Below are 18,479 nucleotides of genomic sequence, written 5' to 3' on the forward strand. Positions count from 1 at the left end.
TCTGCATAAGGACCGACACGATGGCAAAGTTAGAGACAATGTCGGTTTTTAATGGGCAGGGGGAGATGATCTAGCTACCCAAAAAGTAGTACTCTGGATTGGAACAAAAATTAAGATTGCTGTAGTTTAGAAGGATTTCTCTTTCACCAACTAAGGGTGAAGTGTAGTATCAGAAAAGATTCTATCCTTGGCTCAAAAAAAATAGCCTGTAAATGGTATATCTTATCTAATCCATAAATGTGCCAACAATTCCTCGTTAGAATGGATATGGGAATGTATTACACTCCATAGCTTCCATGTTGAGAGTCCTTATCACTCAAGGTCATATCCAAAACGAACGCGTTCTTTGTGCACAAAATAGGATTAGTGATCTTTTAAAGCAACACATTTCAGGTGAAAACATTAGTACGTAGTTACGTATCTCATCGAAAGTGGTGTAAATTCCAAAAATTATCAAAGAATAATCTGATGAAAGAAGGAACAGATGATTTTGACCAAAGTTAACACCTTACACAGCCTAGCATCACAGGTGCATTTTGTAAAGTTTTATCACAAGTCGAAAGGCCCAACATATAAAATCAACAGTAGGTTCTTTGATATGACAGTGGCGCATTCAGAGAAGAATGTTTGTTTAGAGCACAATTTAAGCATGATACTTGACTTTTTCATTTTAAGCTTTAAACTATTATGTATATATATATATATATAAAAAATAATTTTATAAAATCGTCAGTAGGTTTTCTACAGTGTAATGTAGACTGCAATATATTGTAAACTTAGTCACTGTGAGAGGCATGTGAAGCTTCCTCTGGGTGCATTGCAATGAGTTCCCAACTAGAGTAGGCAATCAATCGATATGATTGAAAATTGGACGATTTTGCGGATTTCGATGACAATAAAAATATGGGAGTGTGAAACATTTTCACATTTGTTGATCATCAGTCAATCTCGGGCAACATTAGGTCTCCCTGCTAGTTTGATATATTTAAATGTGATAAAACAATTTCATATAAGTTAATGAATTTTGGAACTGGACCTCTTATCTAATCTATGGAGCTAGATTGTTATTCCATCAGCCATGACCGTGTAGAAATCTCAAGTAATCCTTATTTTTTTCTTAATTAGTATCGCTTGAGTGAGGATAGAACCTTCAACCTCCAGAAGACTGTCATTTAGAACTTAATGTTACTTTTATACCTTTGTGTTCTTATTTAAAGCTCTTACTCGATCATGGTTGATAGAACAATAATAATCTACCCTGTGCATTAAATAAAGGGTCAAGTTTGAAATTCCGTGTATATTCTCAAATTTGAAAGATGTATCTTAAAAAAGTCTCTCACATTCTTTATGTTAAAAAAAAAAAAAAAAAAAAAAGCGTCTGATTTGGTAGTGTTCTGTTTGCTCTTCCATTTCAAGGCCTGAAATTCAAGCAAAAATCTAAGAATTCCTCTGTTTGGAGGGTCAACATACTTGCTACACTACACGATTTGAAGAAAAAGAATATAAAACTCTCCTTAGTAGGTTTGATAGATCAGGATTTCACGCCCTGAGTAGGGCAAAGGTTTTTCATGTTGCACTAACAAGATAATTTCTAAAATGAATATGAAAAAACATTAACTTCAAAATTTAAACACTAACTAATGATAATGTTTCAAACCATTTTTTTTTTTTTGTTTTTTATTAATCAAAAATTGCTGCATTTTTTTTTGTTAGTTTATTTATTTATTTATTTATTTATTTTTTGATGAACCACCCTGAAAGTCCAATACACCTTTAGTTATGTATCATGTCTCTTTCCTACAGCCATTTAGTTTTTCCATATAAAGCATTTGGTCCTCTTTAAGAAAGGGCTTTCAGAACCCGTCAGTCTAACTCTTAGGACCCCAGGGTTCCGTGAAGCCCACTTTTGGAAACCCCGGGATAAATGACATTTAAAAAAAAAACAAAAAAAAAAACGAACTTTTTGTCCATCAACACAATACAAATTTTAAAAGTTGTTCTACATATAAGGTTTGCTTGTGAAGGCAGCTTAACAAATATGACTTCTTAATAATGAAGGAATGAAAAATAAATATGTGGAGGTGAGACGGGGGGGGGGGGAGACTTGTGTTAGTCATTTGAAAAGTAGGCCAGAATTCTTTTTCTTTTTATACTTTTTACATCTTTAAGTAATAAAAACATAAATTATTTTTAGAGGCGTCCAAACCATGGCGTTCTAAAATGAAGGCCAATTCATTTTGGAACTTCTGGCCGATTTCAAAATATCACATTTGTAGAATCTAATTATAAAATTTATATTATTTAATATGGGAAATTAACTTGCTGCATTTATGCCCCTAAAAGTAAGTACTCCCCAGCAATCAGCAAAATTTCGCCCCTTCACCATAGACATACCTAGATGCTGGAAAACTTTCTACTCCCATAACTTCTTTTCTTGAACAACCAGCCTTTGGAATTTTTTTCCCCCTGTTTCCCCAACTGTACCAACATGCAGAAATTTAAATGCAATATAATATATATTTTTTGCACAACTCCCCACCTAAGATGCATCTATTAATGTGGTTCCTAGTTCACAATAGCCCACTTATGTCTAAGTGCCTTGTATTGTTTTTATACTTGGGAGTCACCACTTATCAAGGGCCAAAGGCCACTCGAGGATAAGGGTTAATGAATATAAGGTGGTAGTATAATAATTGTTAATGATGCAATTTGGGTAGAATTTGATTACTTAAGAGGACGGCTCAACAAGAATTAGTTTACATTGGATTTGAAGGCTATGTTGTATTCAACCAGGAAGCAGGCCAGTAGAACAATTGTTTTAGGTGTGTGTGTGTGTATAATATATATATATATATATATATATATATATATATATATATATATAATTTCATTAAATAAAATAGACAAACTGAACCTGCTGGACTACTTTGTTTGGTCATACGTCAAGAACATTACCAACATGACCTCCCACAACACCAAAGTCAGCCTGATTGCTGCCATCCGCCAAGTATTTGCCAAGCTTCTGCCAGAGTTTATGAAAAAGGCATGCTCCTGTATAAAGGCGGTGATTGAAACTGACGGCGGCTACATTGAATAGACGTCAGCTCTACTACATAATCAAGTTACCCAAATTGATTTTTTCAATAAAAGTTTTAAAATAAACGTGTAGTGTTGTTTTCTTTAGGGCGACAATTTTATCGTTCCGCTCTATGTATATATATATATATATATATATATATATATATATATATATATATATATATATATATATATATATATATATATATATGGTATTATCCACTGGAGAGCCATGTATTAAACAGCTGTCCTGTTTTTAAATCTCCAAAACAGCTTCATGGTAAGCAGCTGATGATCCCAGTTTTCTATTTACAATATTTTAGTTAAGGTTTTCTATTTTCCTTATGTAGTTAAATTCTGTTTTAAAATTGAAGACTTTTGCGAAATCGGCTTATGCAAATGCTAAGTCTGTTTCTATTTAACAATTTTAGTAAAGGCTTTTTTTTTTTCTTCATCCTTATATAAATGAATTCTCTTTGGTCATTATAAACATTTTAAAAGTCGGATTATGTAGGTGCTAGGTCTGCGATGGGTTAAAGTTAATATATTTTCTTCCATCCGAGAATTTAAACTGCATTCTTTATTTTTATTTTTGCATTTTTTTATTCAAAGCTTCTTTAGACTATATATATATATATATATATATATATATATATATATATATATATATATATATATAATCTAAAGCATCTAAAAAAAAAAAACTCTAAGCGTCTTTAAATCACTTTCAGTTGGACTGTTTTGTCGTCGGTTCGTACGTTGACTTGTTTGGAAAATTATGTGCGAGTTTGTTTATATTATTGTCATGTGCTACAGAAGAATGACTCTAAAACAAACTATTTAAAAAAAAAAAAATCTAAGCGTCTTTAAATCACTTTCAGTTGGACTGTTTTCTCGTCGGTTCCTACGTTGATTTATTTGGAAAATTGTGAGCTGATCACTTACTATTTATGACTTGTGGACTATTTATTCATGTGTATTTTGCATGTATATGCATGTGTACGTATGTGTGTACATGTGTTTATGTGTGCCTCTATGTGATTATGTTTGTATATACGGTATGGCGTACATTTGTATGTACGCATGTGTTTATTTCCATGTGTATGCGGGGTGGAGGGGGCTCCCGTAAGCCGTGGTGAAGGCAACCCCTCTAGGAGAAGCAAATCTCTGAGTTAAAAAACAAAGTGGGAGACCAGTACCCACATTAAGCTGGTCTGCAGTTTGACTTGTTGCTGGCTATCTTGCTCTTGCTTGTTGCTGGATGTCAGCATTTTGAACAGAGAGAGATTTAGCTGTCGTACAAAGCTAAAACTCTGTAACACCATCAGGTATAGATACTCCCACAGGCATTTGTCTATTAAAAAAAAAAAAAATGGTCCTATTGATCTGGAAAAGTTGTGACGCGTGTAGGTCTGAAATGCTGGAAGCATGTAATAATTGATCTGCCATCATTATATGTATCTATGTATAGGCGTATGTATGTTTATGTACATGTGTATGTATATGTGTGTATATCTATGTGTATATGTATGTATATATGTTTGTGTGTGTATGTATGTATGTGCATACTGCATGTATGTATATGGGCGTGTGTATGTGTATTTATGCATGTGTGTATGTATGTAGATGTATGTATGCATATATGTGTATGTATATGTGTATGAGTGCATATTTATGTACGTGTATGTATATATAGGTAAGTGTATGTATATATGTGTGTGCATATGTGTACGTATGGGTATATGTATGTATATGTGTGTTTGTATATCTGTATGTATGCATGTATACGTATGCATGTGTATTATTCATGGTGTATGTATTTGTGTGTATGTTTACAGAGTTGTATGTGTGTATGCGTAGATATGTATATTTGCGTTTATATATATATATATATATATACATGTGTGTATGTATGTATGCCAATGACCGTTTTGTGTATGTTTATGTATAAGTATGTCTGTATGCATATATGTAATGTGTATGTATGTATGCATATATGGGTTATTTGTGTATGTGTATATATGTATGCATGCGTGCATGTATATATATGTATATACACCAGTGACCGTCTTCAGTGTCATGTCTGCTTGTGCGTGTGAATTTTGCCGGCAGGACTAAAGTAATTTTCAGCTCCTGGACTTTCAGTACCTGAGGGAGTGGCACTCGTCTGACAAGACGTTGCAATAAATGTACACACACACATACACACAAATTATGCTGTGTAGGTATTTATTAGAGTATCCAATGAAAAAAAAAAAGATATTAAAATAATAAATCTGACCAGTCATGCGAAAATGTAATGTTCTACTAGTATCTTGTTTAATTTTTGATTTTTGAGCTATTATTGAGGCTCGACTAAGTTTTTGTTCGCTATTTTAATAAATGCCTTGCTGTCATTATGTACAAATGTGCTTTTAAAGTGATGTCACCAATCTAAGGATGTATTTAGTTCACAGCTGAAGATATCAAAGAATTGGAATCTCAGTTTTCAATTTGTGACAGTTTGTTTATTCCTAACCCTGTGGCTAAAACAACCCCCTTTTTTTTATATTATTCATAAAAACAATAACATCAGCAAAAAAACTAATAATACAGAACATGTATTATATAAAAGGCAAATGTCTCTGTTTTCATGTTAAAATTTAAAAAAAAAACTACAAAATAAAGACCCAAAAAGTTGATACATTCTTGATTGGTGGTGCGCTGGATAAATAATATCTAAAATATAGAAAAAAGAAAATTCTCTGAGCATCAACAGCGTCAGCTTTCATCTGGGGAAAGTCAGTTTTTCGGTCTAGTTATGCTCCAATTTGGAAAGAAAATGCCGATTAATTCCATGAAGAATCTATTATATAAAGGTGTGTGTGTGTGTGTGTGTGTGTGTGCATCCTGCTAGAGAGGAATAGGCTGGAAGGGGGAGAAGGAGAGCTTTTAGAGTTTTAATAGAAATATTTTAGATTTCTGCCTCGGGCAACCTTGCTGGATATATATATATATATATATATATATATATTTAAAAAAAAAAAATTTTCTTATCAGTTTTTCAAGCTGGAAATAGGGCATACTACTTGATGCCAAACCACAGCCCACTCATAAATAATTCACCTGCTATCTCATATATTCTAACCAAGAGATCTTTTTAAGATTCTGACCATCCCTGTAAGTGCAATTGCTTGAATCTCTCTTGCACTTAGTTCACCGGGTATATTTGCCAGGTAGTTTTTGAAGTTCTTTTACATGAGTCCAGTTGTTCCTATAATTACTGGGATGATATTAGTGGTGGTTGCATCTAGTTGTAATATAGCACACATAGTGCGCATATCGGCAATAGGATAGCTGATTAGCAAAAATATTAGCAGCAGCAGCAACCGTCTTAGCATATATGCAAATTAGGCAAGTGTGCATACGCTGACGTCACAGGAAGAAGGAAAATAAAGAGAAAAAAAGACAGCATGTGGTCAAGAAAACAGTCATTGGAAATTCAAAAAAGGCATAGCGTTGTGAAAATATATATATATATATATATAAAGGGCGAATGAACCCTTTTTTGGGGTCAACGGCCAACTAGCACCGTGTGTGTTTGTGTGTACGTATGTGTGTGTTAGGGTGGAGAGGGCTCCCGTAAGCCGTGTGAAGGCAACCTTTCTAGGAGAAGCAAATCCCTGATTTAAAAAACCATAAAGCGGGAGACCAGTACCCGCATTAAGCTGGTCTGCAGTTTAACTTGTTGCTGGCTATCTTGCTCTTGCTTGTTGCTGGATCTCAACATTTTGAACTGAGAGAGGGACTTAGCTGTCATACAAAACTAAGACTCTGTAACATCATCTGTGTATAGATACTCCCTCAGGCATTTGTCTATAAAAATGGTCATGTGGCAATAGAAAAGTTGTGACGTGTGGAGGCTTGAAATGCTGGAAGCATGTAATAATTGATCTCAATGACCGTCTTCAGTGTCATGCCTGCTTGAGCGTGTGAATTTACCGATAGAACTTTAAAAAAAAAAAAAAAAAAAAGTCATTTTTGGGCTCATGGATTTTAAGTGTCTGATGGAGTGGCACTCACTCATCTGACAAGATGTTGCAATCATCATATATATAGTTTCTCCTCTTCTGATTTTTTTCTGATGAGAAGCATTTAGCTTCGAAATGCTATGGCCTAAAGAGATTTCTCCCTCATTTCCCTTACATTTATTGTGATCATTCTTCATTCTTTACTGTGACCTGATAATGTAATAAAGTTCTAATGTAACTTTAATCCTTATCTCTTTATCTTTTCTTATAAATCAAATATATAAAAGGCTGTATGTCTGTTTGTCGCCATAATTTCAAACTCTATCTCTTCTGAAACTAAAAGTCGCAGAGCAGCACTGGGTGCCTTAAATGATTGGATTTTTTACGGACCATTCTTTCATGGGTCTTTAGTCAGTTAAAATAGTTTTTAAGGGGTCAAAAATTGGGTCATAATTAAAAAAAAATCATTGTACACTTTTACATTTATCTTAATTTATTTTTAATTTTTAATCAGTTCATATGAGTGCCGCGTTGGTACAGTGGTAACGTCACCAGCTTTGAATGCTACAGTTTTGCTTTCGGCTTCGATTCTAGCTGATGGCACCCAAATGCTTTACTTTTACTTTTGAAATCACGACTATAATAATATATATGAAATCTGGACAAATTAAAATATATTTAAGCATATTTTATGACCAGGCAAAGCCGCCCCCACCCCACTAGTATGTGTGCACTGATGATTCCCGAAAGGATGAAACTCTAGTGTCTGTAGGTATTTAATAATTATTATAGTAAATAATTGGCGGCCCCTTTAAGAAACTCGTTTCTTATTGTTGACCACTTTCAGCTGAAATAAGTCGGTCAATTTAGCTCTTATGCGCAGATCATCATTCTGACAGATGTTAAAAAAGCATTTAAAAAAATAAATGTTTAAATTTCAACTGTATTTCTCGCGGTTAACAATGGCCGAATGGATTATATCCTTGCTAATGAAGCCAGAGATGGCTTCTGTCCTCAGGTTCGAATCTATCGACCGGTGTTAATCGTGACACCCTGCACTGGTGATTCCCGAAAGGATGAAACACTAGTGTTTGTAGGTATTTAATAATTATTATAGTAAATAATTATATACATATATATATATATATATATATATATGTATATAATTGTAATGGTTCCGATATTGTATTAAATTCTATACGCACACACACTATTCTTTTTATGTAATAGTAGATAGAAAGAAGATAGATTTTAATGATTCCAATATTGTATTAAATTCTATAGTAGCTCGTCTTTTTTTTTTTTTTTTTTTTTTTTTTTTTTTTTACACAGTGATCACCACTTATCAAGGCCCGGAAGCCACTCAGGGATAAGGGTTATTGCAAGTACATTACGTTAGTGTGGAGATTTGATGAAGTGTTTACTTAAGGGGGCGGTTCATTAGGAATTTGTTAACATTGGACTTGAAGACATCCAAGTGGTAGTCTGGTGGGAAGCAGGCAGACGGAACAGAGTTCCACAGGCGTGCAGTTCTAAGAAAGTGTGTGCTGCTTCTTTGAGACGTCCCTCATTTTTCTTTCTGTAATTTTTGCTTTGTTCCAGAAGAGTATTTGGTTTCTATTTTACCACCATTTATGGTCATCCATATCCGACTTTTCAATATATCCACACATTATGGCTTTTTTATATTCTTCTAACATTAGTTTTAGCATAGCATATCACATTTTTGTATATTTTACCACACCTACCTGGAAGCGCACACAGTTTTGGATCATGATGCTTTCTGTTGAAGGCTTGACTTGGACAAGATGTCTTCAGACAATTGAGTTTCTCCCAAATACTTTCCTGATATATTGATTATATATCCTCAGGATTGTGTTAGACAATCTTTTCATATATGGTAGACTGTGGGAAGTTTTGACATATTGTCCTTTTGTGTTTGACTTCTAAACTAAAATCTCCCTCAAATCCACCATTCTCATATTTTCCTTGGCCTTCTTCTGTGATACTATCACACCCCATCTCAAGAAGTAGGAGGAAAGAGAAAAAGATGTATGACATGAGAAAGAGGAAATGAGTTTATCGGCATTACAATGAATAGGAAGTTGTTTACAACAGCACACAAAAGGAAGCTGAGATGGGATTGTTAGTCACTGTGTGACGAACAAAAGACTGGACATAAAAGGTAGTTATATTTAGAGTTTATGGGCAGTTTTAGGTAGGGCTGTGAATTTTGCGACATTTTATGATGGTTGGGAATGGTTTTGCAGACAGTTTTGGGTTTGTGGTGGTTAATGAAAATTGAGTTTAATGCAAATTGTGGGTTGGAGCAGATTGAGATGAGCTGACAGCAATTGAGGAGTATGGCCTTGATAGTACGTAGATGTAGACCTTAATGGTGTCACACACTCATAGTGCAACCGATATTTGGAGAATGTGTCTGTTTTTTGTTTTAGTTTTTATGCTTGCCTCCTTGGCAACTGCCAATGTGAGAGACGATGACACTGCCAGAAGAGAGAAGGAAGAAATCTGCTACCTTTTATGAACCCAAACATTCGCATATATTCTTTCAGTGTGACCAAACCAATGAAGTCTCTTGATCTGCACACATCTCTCTAAATTTTCCAAATTTAATCTTCTGAGATTATTTCTACTTATATATAAAAGGTAATCTGTGTGTGAGTTCGTTTCCTATGGACTCTGAAACAACTGGGCTGATTTTTTAAAATTTCATGCAAATGTATTTTTTTACATAGGTTTTGTATTGGAATACCTTTGATAAGTATCGAAACTAGATAATCGAAAAAATATGATTAAAGAAGGAACCGTCTGATTTTGACCAAAACATAACAAGTGCATTTGAGAAGTTTTTTTCACCACACAGACGGAACGGCTTAGTGTATAAAATCAACAGTAGGTTCTTTGATAAAACCTTCCTAATGAATGCTTTTGTTAAGATCACAATTAAACTGTGATACTTGACATTTTGCATTTTAAACTATAATTCAAGCCATCATGCATTAAAGTAATTTTATAAAATCAACAAGGTTCTCTACAGTGCAATGTAGAATACAATGTATTTGTGACTCAGTCACTGTGGGAGGCTTCCTCCCAATGCACCGTGGTGGGTCCATAACTAGAGCAGGTAATCAATCAGTTTGATCAAAAAATGTGCAATTTCATAGATTTTGATCACAATAAAAATAATGGAAATGCAGAATGTTCATTGATCCTCAATCAATCCCCGGCAACATCAGGTCTCCCTGCTAGTCAGACTAGTAAGACTCAATACTCTTCCATCATATCATTCTCATATCTTTATCTCCTATACAAACATGGTCACGACATTCAGTGACCAGCTTTCACTTTTCTACATCGCATCATCTCACTACATGGCATTGTAGATACAACTCACTCAAGCGGCAGCACCTCTGTTTAGTCTATTAGGTATATTAGATGATGAAATTGGGAAAGGAAAAAGAACAACTAAGTTTGTAAATGTATTCTTTATATACATGTATTAATTTGTACATGAGGGGAATAGAAGCTATAAGAAGGACAGATTGGAGAGTACAGGGAGTCAAATTTTTGACAGCTGAGAGAAAGCCTAGACATTGAAAGTTTTTGTGAATTACGGTTTATGAGGAGTTGATACAGAATCGCGGCATTGGTGTGAAGGAGTTCTGACAATTTTATTTTTTATTACATGCATACACATGCCTGATAAACTCTTCCGTTGGTTGACAGTAGTAATGCTCTGCTGGTTAGTAATGATAAAACTTACTACCCCATGCATTCCTGACTCTTACTACCCGATCTTCTAACTGTTGCTATGACATCATTCTTTTGTTTTGATCTTCTAAATGAATAAATGCAAAAGTTGGGTTTATTTTAACAACTGCTGACCTTTTTTTTTTTTTCTTTTTTTTTTTTACATAGTGATCACCACTTATCAAGGCCCGGAAGCCACTCAGGGATAAGGGTTATTGCAAGTACATTACGTTAGTGTGGAGATTTGATGAAGTGTTTACTTAAGGGGGCGGTTCATTAGGAATTTGTTAATGTTGGACTTGAAGACATCCAAGTGGTAGTCCGGTGGGAAGCAGGCAGACGGAACAGAGTTCCACAGGCGTGCAGTTCTAAGAAAGAAGCTTTGTTCATGGAATCCGCGTTTTGATTTAGGCACAGATATAGAGTGGGGGAAATTTTTCACAGTGGATTCAGCTAGACGGGTGTTTTTCGTGAAAGATTGGCGAGGGGGGACCAGAGATTGGAGTTCAGACGAGCACCTGCCATGGAAATAACGATAAAACAAGGATAGACTCGCAACGTCTCTTCTGTGGGAGAGAGGTTGCAGGGTAGAGAAAAGGGCATCCCCCACTAAACCACGAAGTCTATTTTGTACTCTGTCAAGGCAGGATAGGCTGTTTTTAGCAGCTCCTGCCCAGATATGGCAACAGTATTCCATCCTTGGACGTACTTGGCTTTTATATAGATAGAGAATTGCATCAGTAATGAGATATCTTCTGGAGTGGTGTCTTCATTCTCTTCTTCATCTCTTCTTTTGGCTGTGTCGTAGTCTCTCACATTGGCAGGATAGGCTGTTTTTAGCAGCTCCTGCCCAGATATGGCAACAGTATTCCATCCTTGGACGTACTTGGCTTTTATATAGATAGAGAATTGCATCAGTAATGAGATATCTTCTGGAGTGGTGTCTTCATTCTCTTCTTCATCTCTTCTTTTGGCTGTGTCGTAGTCTCTCACATTGGCAGGATAGGCTGTTTTTAGCAGCTCCTGCCCAGATATGGCAACAGTATTCCATCCTTGGACGTACTTGGCTTTTATATAGATAGAGAATTGCATCAGTAATGAGATATCTTCTGGAGTGGTGTCTTCATTCTCTTCTTCATCTCTTCTTTTGGCTGTGTCGTAGTCTCTCACATTGGCGGCCCCTGATGGGGTGTGCATAGTGCTTGATAAGTATAAAAAGATAAAATACAAAAATACAAACCTTGACACATTCTGCAAATATCAGTTGCATTCTGTGTGTGTGTGTGTGTGTGTGTGTGTGTGTGTGTGTGTGTGATTTCATCGACCCCATACATGCTTAAGTCCAGTCGTATGTTGAGGCCATGTTCATCAGTAGACGTTAGCTCATCTCGATGTGCTCTGAGCCACAATCTGTGGTGCACTGCGTCACACTAGCAATCTTTCTCAACTGGACTGTTGTCAACCGTTGCATACTCAAGACTTTTCTTTTTTTTACAAAGAAGTCACCACTTAGCAAGGCCCGAAGGCCACTCGAGGATAAGGGTTAATGAATGTATGGTAGTCATGTGTGTAATAGCATAGTAATCGTTAATAGTCGAAATTTGGTAAATTGCATTACTTAAGGGGACAGCTTATCAAGACTGTCCGCAACGCAAACCGTTTCCAACAGTCATAAATTGTCGCAAAATCTATCCCCACACCTGAAACTCTAAAATATGTTGGCCGATAATTTGTTTCCACTCACTGCCACACCTTGATTAACAATCCCACCTGAACTTTCTTTTGTGTTCCTTTGTGAACAACTTCCTATCCATTGTTCTGTTGATGAACTCGTTTCCTTTTTTTTTTCCTCCCCTCCTTACTAACACTTTTAGAGGGAGAGGGGGCCTCAATAGCATCACTATATCTGTTTCTGTGAACTCGGTATTAAAGCTAAGTAATTTGCATATTGCTGTGAAAAAAGACACCTCATTAATCAACTGTACTTTTGTATTGCTTTTTTTATGAGCGACATTCCAAAAGCCTATTTTTAATCCGTCTGAATGGATCAGAGGAGATTGCAAATTATGATGACTGAACTTATGCATTCTGGATCTAAAAGTTTTATCTCTGTTGCAGATATTCACGGTGTGAGACTCTAAAAAAGCAACCCCTATCATGAATGTGTCAGAAGCAGCAATGGATCATTGAATTCCTGGAGAAAGTGCATTGAGAATGATGGTGACTATGTAGAAAAATAAATTCTGGAGTTCCAAAAATTGCTTGTTTTAATAGTACCACTCTAGTTTTCACAGCTCTTCAACTTTTTCAGTTAAAAAAAAAGAAAGAGGTTTTACTTTTGGAATGACCATCATATATGAATGAATGAACAAAAATTTGTTTTGTGTTTATAACAAAGTTATGAATGAAATATTTTATTTTTAATTAATGTGTCAAGTTGCGAACATTGTGAAGCAATATTAAGTTTGTAAAACCCATGACACATCATTCAGACAAATTATATTCTTTTGTTTTCGACTATATTTAAAAGATGAATACATTCTTAATCAAAAAATACCAAAATGATAATGCAAAAAGCTTTTGTTTGATGTTTACAATAATGGAATGTCTATTTTTTAAGTTTCGTTTCAAAGATTTGAAATTTCTGGAGTGATTGTAAAATGGCAAATCCATTTCATGTGTGAAAGGATCCTTTCATTGTATCTGCTTTTATTTAATCTATTTTCTTTATGTATGCCCCCCCCCAAAAAAAAAGATGTAATTAACTTTTCAATTTATTTTCTTTGTATGTGTTAAATAGAAAAATTATTTCGAATTAGATCTAATATTTGCTAATGACTTTTCCTCTGAGGAGGGTCCTGGATATGACCTTAAACTATATCTGATGGTGAGGCCCCAGCTTGCGAGCTTTGGGGAGTGTGGAGCTACTCTTTAATTGCCATTGCTCCCAGATCCACTCTGACCCGGTGTGGTAGTACCTGTTAGGGTCCCAACTGTGGGTTGAATAGAAACTGACTTGAAAAAAAGCAAAAAACAAATATATTCTATTAAAAAACTTTTCTTCAAAATCACTGAATTTGGCATTAAATAACCTGAAAAGGGTTGATATGCCGTAAAACAAAAACAACCAACCAACCAATCCTCTGAGGAGATGAGCTTACATCGAAAATCCATAGGTTAAAGGAAAAAATCTGAACTATATTCTTTATTCAAACAACAAATTTCAGTTCTGAAAAATTGTTTTTCTGAATGAAATTTAAACAAAAAAATAAACATATATATAAAATCACTTTACGTGTGTGTGTGAGTTTTTTTCTTATAGGCTCAGTCATTTTGGAACTTATCTTTTGCAAATTTCACACAAAGGTAATTTATGTTTGGCAGTGTTCTTAGATATGTTTTGTACAGAAATTCATCTCATAAGTATCAAAAATCGAAAAGAATTCAATCTTAAAAATAGTAAAAAAAAAACTTCATTTCTATTTTGTTTTGACGCAATTTTAAAAGTTTTGTATTGCAATTATTGCTCATCAAATTTGATTGATATGCAAGTCGGTTTGTGTCCAAAAAAACCGAAATCAATACCATTTTTTAAACATTTAGTTGTTTATTTGTTTAATTAAGAATGAATGTTTCTTTTTTTTAAATAAAGCGATTTTCATATATTTCATCTATAAATATAAAAGCGAAAATGTAGGTATGTTTGTATGTGTGTTCGCTTTTTCTGTATGTCTACAAAAGGCTTTTTTCAGAGAAGTGGTTGTCGCTTCACAACTTTTTAAAACTTTTTATATCACATATAAATCGTAATATCTCACAGTTAACAACGAAGCTTGCCTGTCTATTTAATTTATTCGATTTCGGGAAGATAAATATTCAACATTTGTCGCTTGCCGCATGTGAGTTAGTCTTTTTCCTATAATATCTTGGGAAAATAAAAATCCCGCAGTCAAACTTGACCTCCTTAACTCATTAAAACGGGCACCTGCCAAATCCAAGTAATTAAATAAATTCAAACGTGTTTACGTTAGCATCTCGCGCGTGAGGCAATGGTTAACGTCGCACTTTTTTTTTTTCTTTTTCACACTTTAATTTACAACTTTGCCTCAAGGGTTCGGGTTAAATAGAAACCAACTTAAAAAAACAAATATACTCTATTAAAAAAATTTTCTTCAAAATCACTGGATTCGGCATTAAATAACCTGAAAAGGGTTGATATGCCGTAATACAAAAACAACCAACCAACGAATGATGATCAACGAATATTTCACACTCCTATATTTTGATTGTCATCAGAATCCGTTAAATTGCCCGAGATGAAGCTTCACATGCCTCCATGCAGTAACTTATTCCAAAATATGTTATTCCACATTGCACTCTAGAGAACCTACTGTTTCTTTTATAAAATTATTTTATATAGACTTCTTTCCAGTTAATGAAAAAAAACATTGAGAAATTTATGTGCGGGGTTTGAAAAAAAAAAAAAAAAATGTAAAAAACTTTGCCAATTAATGAAAAAAAAAATTAACAAGTTTATGTGCAAAGTTTTAACCTACAGACTATATCATGCAAAACAAAAAAAAGAAAAAAAAAGGCTATCAACTTACCCACAGTAGAATTTTCATGGCCCGTTGTTCTATCATTCTTGCTAAGCGACGACATGGAAAAAATGGCTTTACTGATGATAGATAAATTAAAATGGCGGTTTTGATTATCGGTAATTATCAGAGGTATTCTGAGACAAAAATTAACTAAGATTACTCCCAGACTTGTAAACTAAAGTTCTGTAAATTTTAAAGAAAATTCAGCTGTTTTGGAGTCTAAGGAATGAACTCACATGCACACACATATGCAGACAAAGTTGCATTTATATAATTGTATGACTGCAGCAATAAATGTACTATTGTGAACAACAAATGTAAACTGAATGCTTCAGTCTGCACGACTCAAGATAAACAATACCGTTGATGCGATCCAGTACGATACCAAATAGTTCCTAGCGTGGCACAGTCCCGAACAACTCTCTCGATATGACTCTACACATGACCACAACAATCTTGTCACTTACTCGCTGAATAATTCTGGCATTGTCTTTTTGTAGTCCTTTGACAAACTCATTTTCGTCATAGGTTGACTAGGACAGTGACACACGTCTTCAGCACTTCCGCACATGCCCATCACAAATAGTAAAGTGTTTCATCACAAAATGTAGGGAGAATGCACATGTAAAGTTTGGCGATTCTAAGTTCATACGTACATTTATGTCAACCCCATTGGTCTTCTGGGTAATTTTGGACATCCACTTCACCAAGGGTTAATAAAGATTTGTATGCAAAATAATTTTCAACAATTATAAAAGGTCAGTCATTATAAAATAACTTAGCTGATCTAACACATGAATGAAACTAATATATAATGATAATTATTCAGTTGCTAAATAGGATCATGTCTGAGTAAAAATACTTGGAAATGTCATTAAGGTGGTTTTGGAGAGGACAAAAACAATTGTCAAGAATTGGAAGTGTCCAAAATTCACCCATGGAAATTGATAATGGAAAATACAAAAGTATGAATTGACATATTGGGAGTTGGATAAAATTCGTTTAGAGGTAAGAAAATGCAGGGGTTATAACATAACTTTTCTGCCTCTCTCACTCTGCTTGAATAATGATCCTGAGATGATAAAATGAACTACACACATTTTGCATTAATTATTGGTAACTTATCTTTTGTTACCTGAGACACGGAGAACAAAATTGGAAAAATTGGAAAGTGTGTGTGTAACATTCATACTTAGATTTTTTGGACTAGTGTTCTCATCTTGAGTGTTGTTTTCACAATGTTTCAGTCAATGAACTCTCTAAGCTTCTAGAGTCTTTTTACCAACTGGTGGCACCAGATTAGGTTGTCTGAAGATATTGGCTTCCTGAGGCATCTAACGTTGATGCTTTTTGTTTTTCCTTTTGCAAAACCAAAAACAATCTACCTTTTCCCTCTTTTTCCTTCTTTCTATTTCCCCTTTCTCTTTCTATCTCCCCCACTTCCTGACTAGATTCCTAACTTAAAATGTACCAAACATTAATACTGTAACCCTTTTCCCTCTCCCATTGCAAAACTTATCTGCAGGGCAGGGAACAAAAACGATAAAATCCAAACCAAACCCTACAAACTAGTGATTGAAAATACAAAGAGATTGAAGAATAAAAACCTTCTACAAAATAACTGGATGCAACATGAATACTATTTCCAAAATAACTGAATTCGGCATTAAATAACCTGAAAAAGGTTGATATGCTGTAAAACAAAATAACCAAATCAAACTTTTCTGGGAATCTTTCTCTCAAACTCTGAAATCTACATGGAATTTCGAATGGAACCCTTTATTTAATCAATGCGAGTAACATGTTCTCGTTCCATCAGCCATGACTGGGTAGAAATCATAATTCACAATTGTATTTTTAGTGTTGCTCACACCAGGATTGAAACATCAACCTCCAGAAGAGTGTAACTTGCAACTGGGTTTTACCAAGTACTTTATCCACTATGCCATGGGTCCTTACTTTCCTTTAAAACTTTTCTCTCTGTCCATCTCTTTCTCTCGGCAAAAATGAAAGCGAGCTAGTTAGTGATAAATGCATATCATCCACCCCTATGACATTATTGTTATATCTTTTCCATGCTCGAATAATTTAGCTGACAATAAAATGACATTCAAAATGGAGGAAGTTGGAAACTGTTGTTAAATTTCTTTTGTTACAAAAAGAAAAAGCCTGTTCTGAAATAAAAAAAAAAAAATGTCAGTTTTTAAATTTGAGAAAATAATGGCTCTCGTATGACACTAAGCAGTTCATCAGGTTTTCAGTTTCATTTACATTTCTCGTTAGCCTACTATGCTTGTCTCATATTTTTCTTATGATCATTTTTATAAATGTTCAACTAGTTGAAGTACCCATTAATACTGAGTATAGGGACGTGTTTTCTCCACTTTTATTTCAATCCAGAAATGATGGTTGGATAAAGAAATTGTTGATCGTCCATTATACACCATACTATTATAACATAACTATTATAATATTACTATTATAGATTTTTCACAAGTCCCAAGTTCTTAATTTCTTTAACGTGATGCAATTCCCGGTCATCTCGGTATACCTGCTCTTAGCTGCATCTATTTTACTCTTGATGCGACACATTTTTCTCTTAATTTCAATTGACTATGGCTGTTAAAACAGTAAAATGATGTAAAAAAAAAAAAAAAAAAAAAAAAAAGTCTACACAAGTTGGCTATTAATTGAATCTGTATCCAAGGAGTGTAACCGTCAGAAAATCTACGGAAGTTAAGTGTAGATTCCCCTTTTTATTTATTTTTTCATGACATGGCACTACAGTACAACTGTTTATCTAAAAGCCTCCAGTCATGCTTCTGAGCTGCACCATAGAATGTTATGGTCAAAGGTCAACTTGACCGTTTTAAATTCTTAATACAGTTTCCACTTTGGGTAAACTTTTTCATTTTTTGTTTTTATTTTTGTAAAATTATTACTTTTTTTATTTCGTCATTTTCTCAAAAAAAAAAAAAAAAAAGAAATGCTGAAATTGTTAAAACAAAATGCGAGGAAA

At 34.3% G+C, this 18,479-nt stretch overlaps 1 protein-coding gene and 1 long non-coding RNA gene across 16 annotated transcripts in view; one reads left to right on the top strand and one right to left on the bottom strand.

Moving 5' to 3' along the window:
* Positions 1-18,479, top strand: part of LOC145266513 (liprin-beta-1-like) — an 840,289-nt gene that overhangs the window by 385,127 nt on the left and 436,683 nt on the right. The window lies entirely within an intron of this gene.
* The window catches only part of LOC145266516 (uncharacterized), a 292,036-nt gene that overhangs the window by 215,936 nt on the left and 57,621 nt on the right, over positions 1-18,479 (bottom strand). The gene's annotated exons all lie outside the window — the stretch shown is intronic.

The sequence above is a fragment of the Euprymna scolopes genome, chromosome 41 (assembly GCF_053919585.1).
Source record: "Euprymna scolopes isolate OS-2025 chromosome 41, ASM5391958v1, whole genome shotgun sequence".
In the NCBI taxonomy this organism is placed as follows: Eukaryota; Metazoa; Mollusca; class Cephalopoda; order Sepiida; family Sepiolidae; genus Euprymna; species Euprymna scolopes.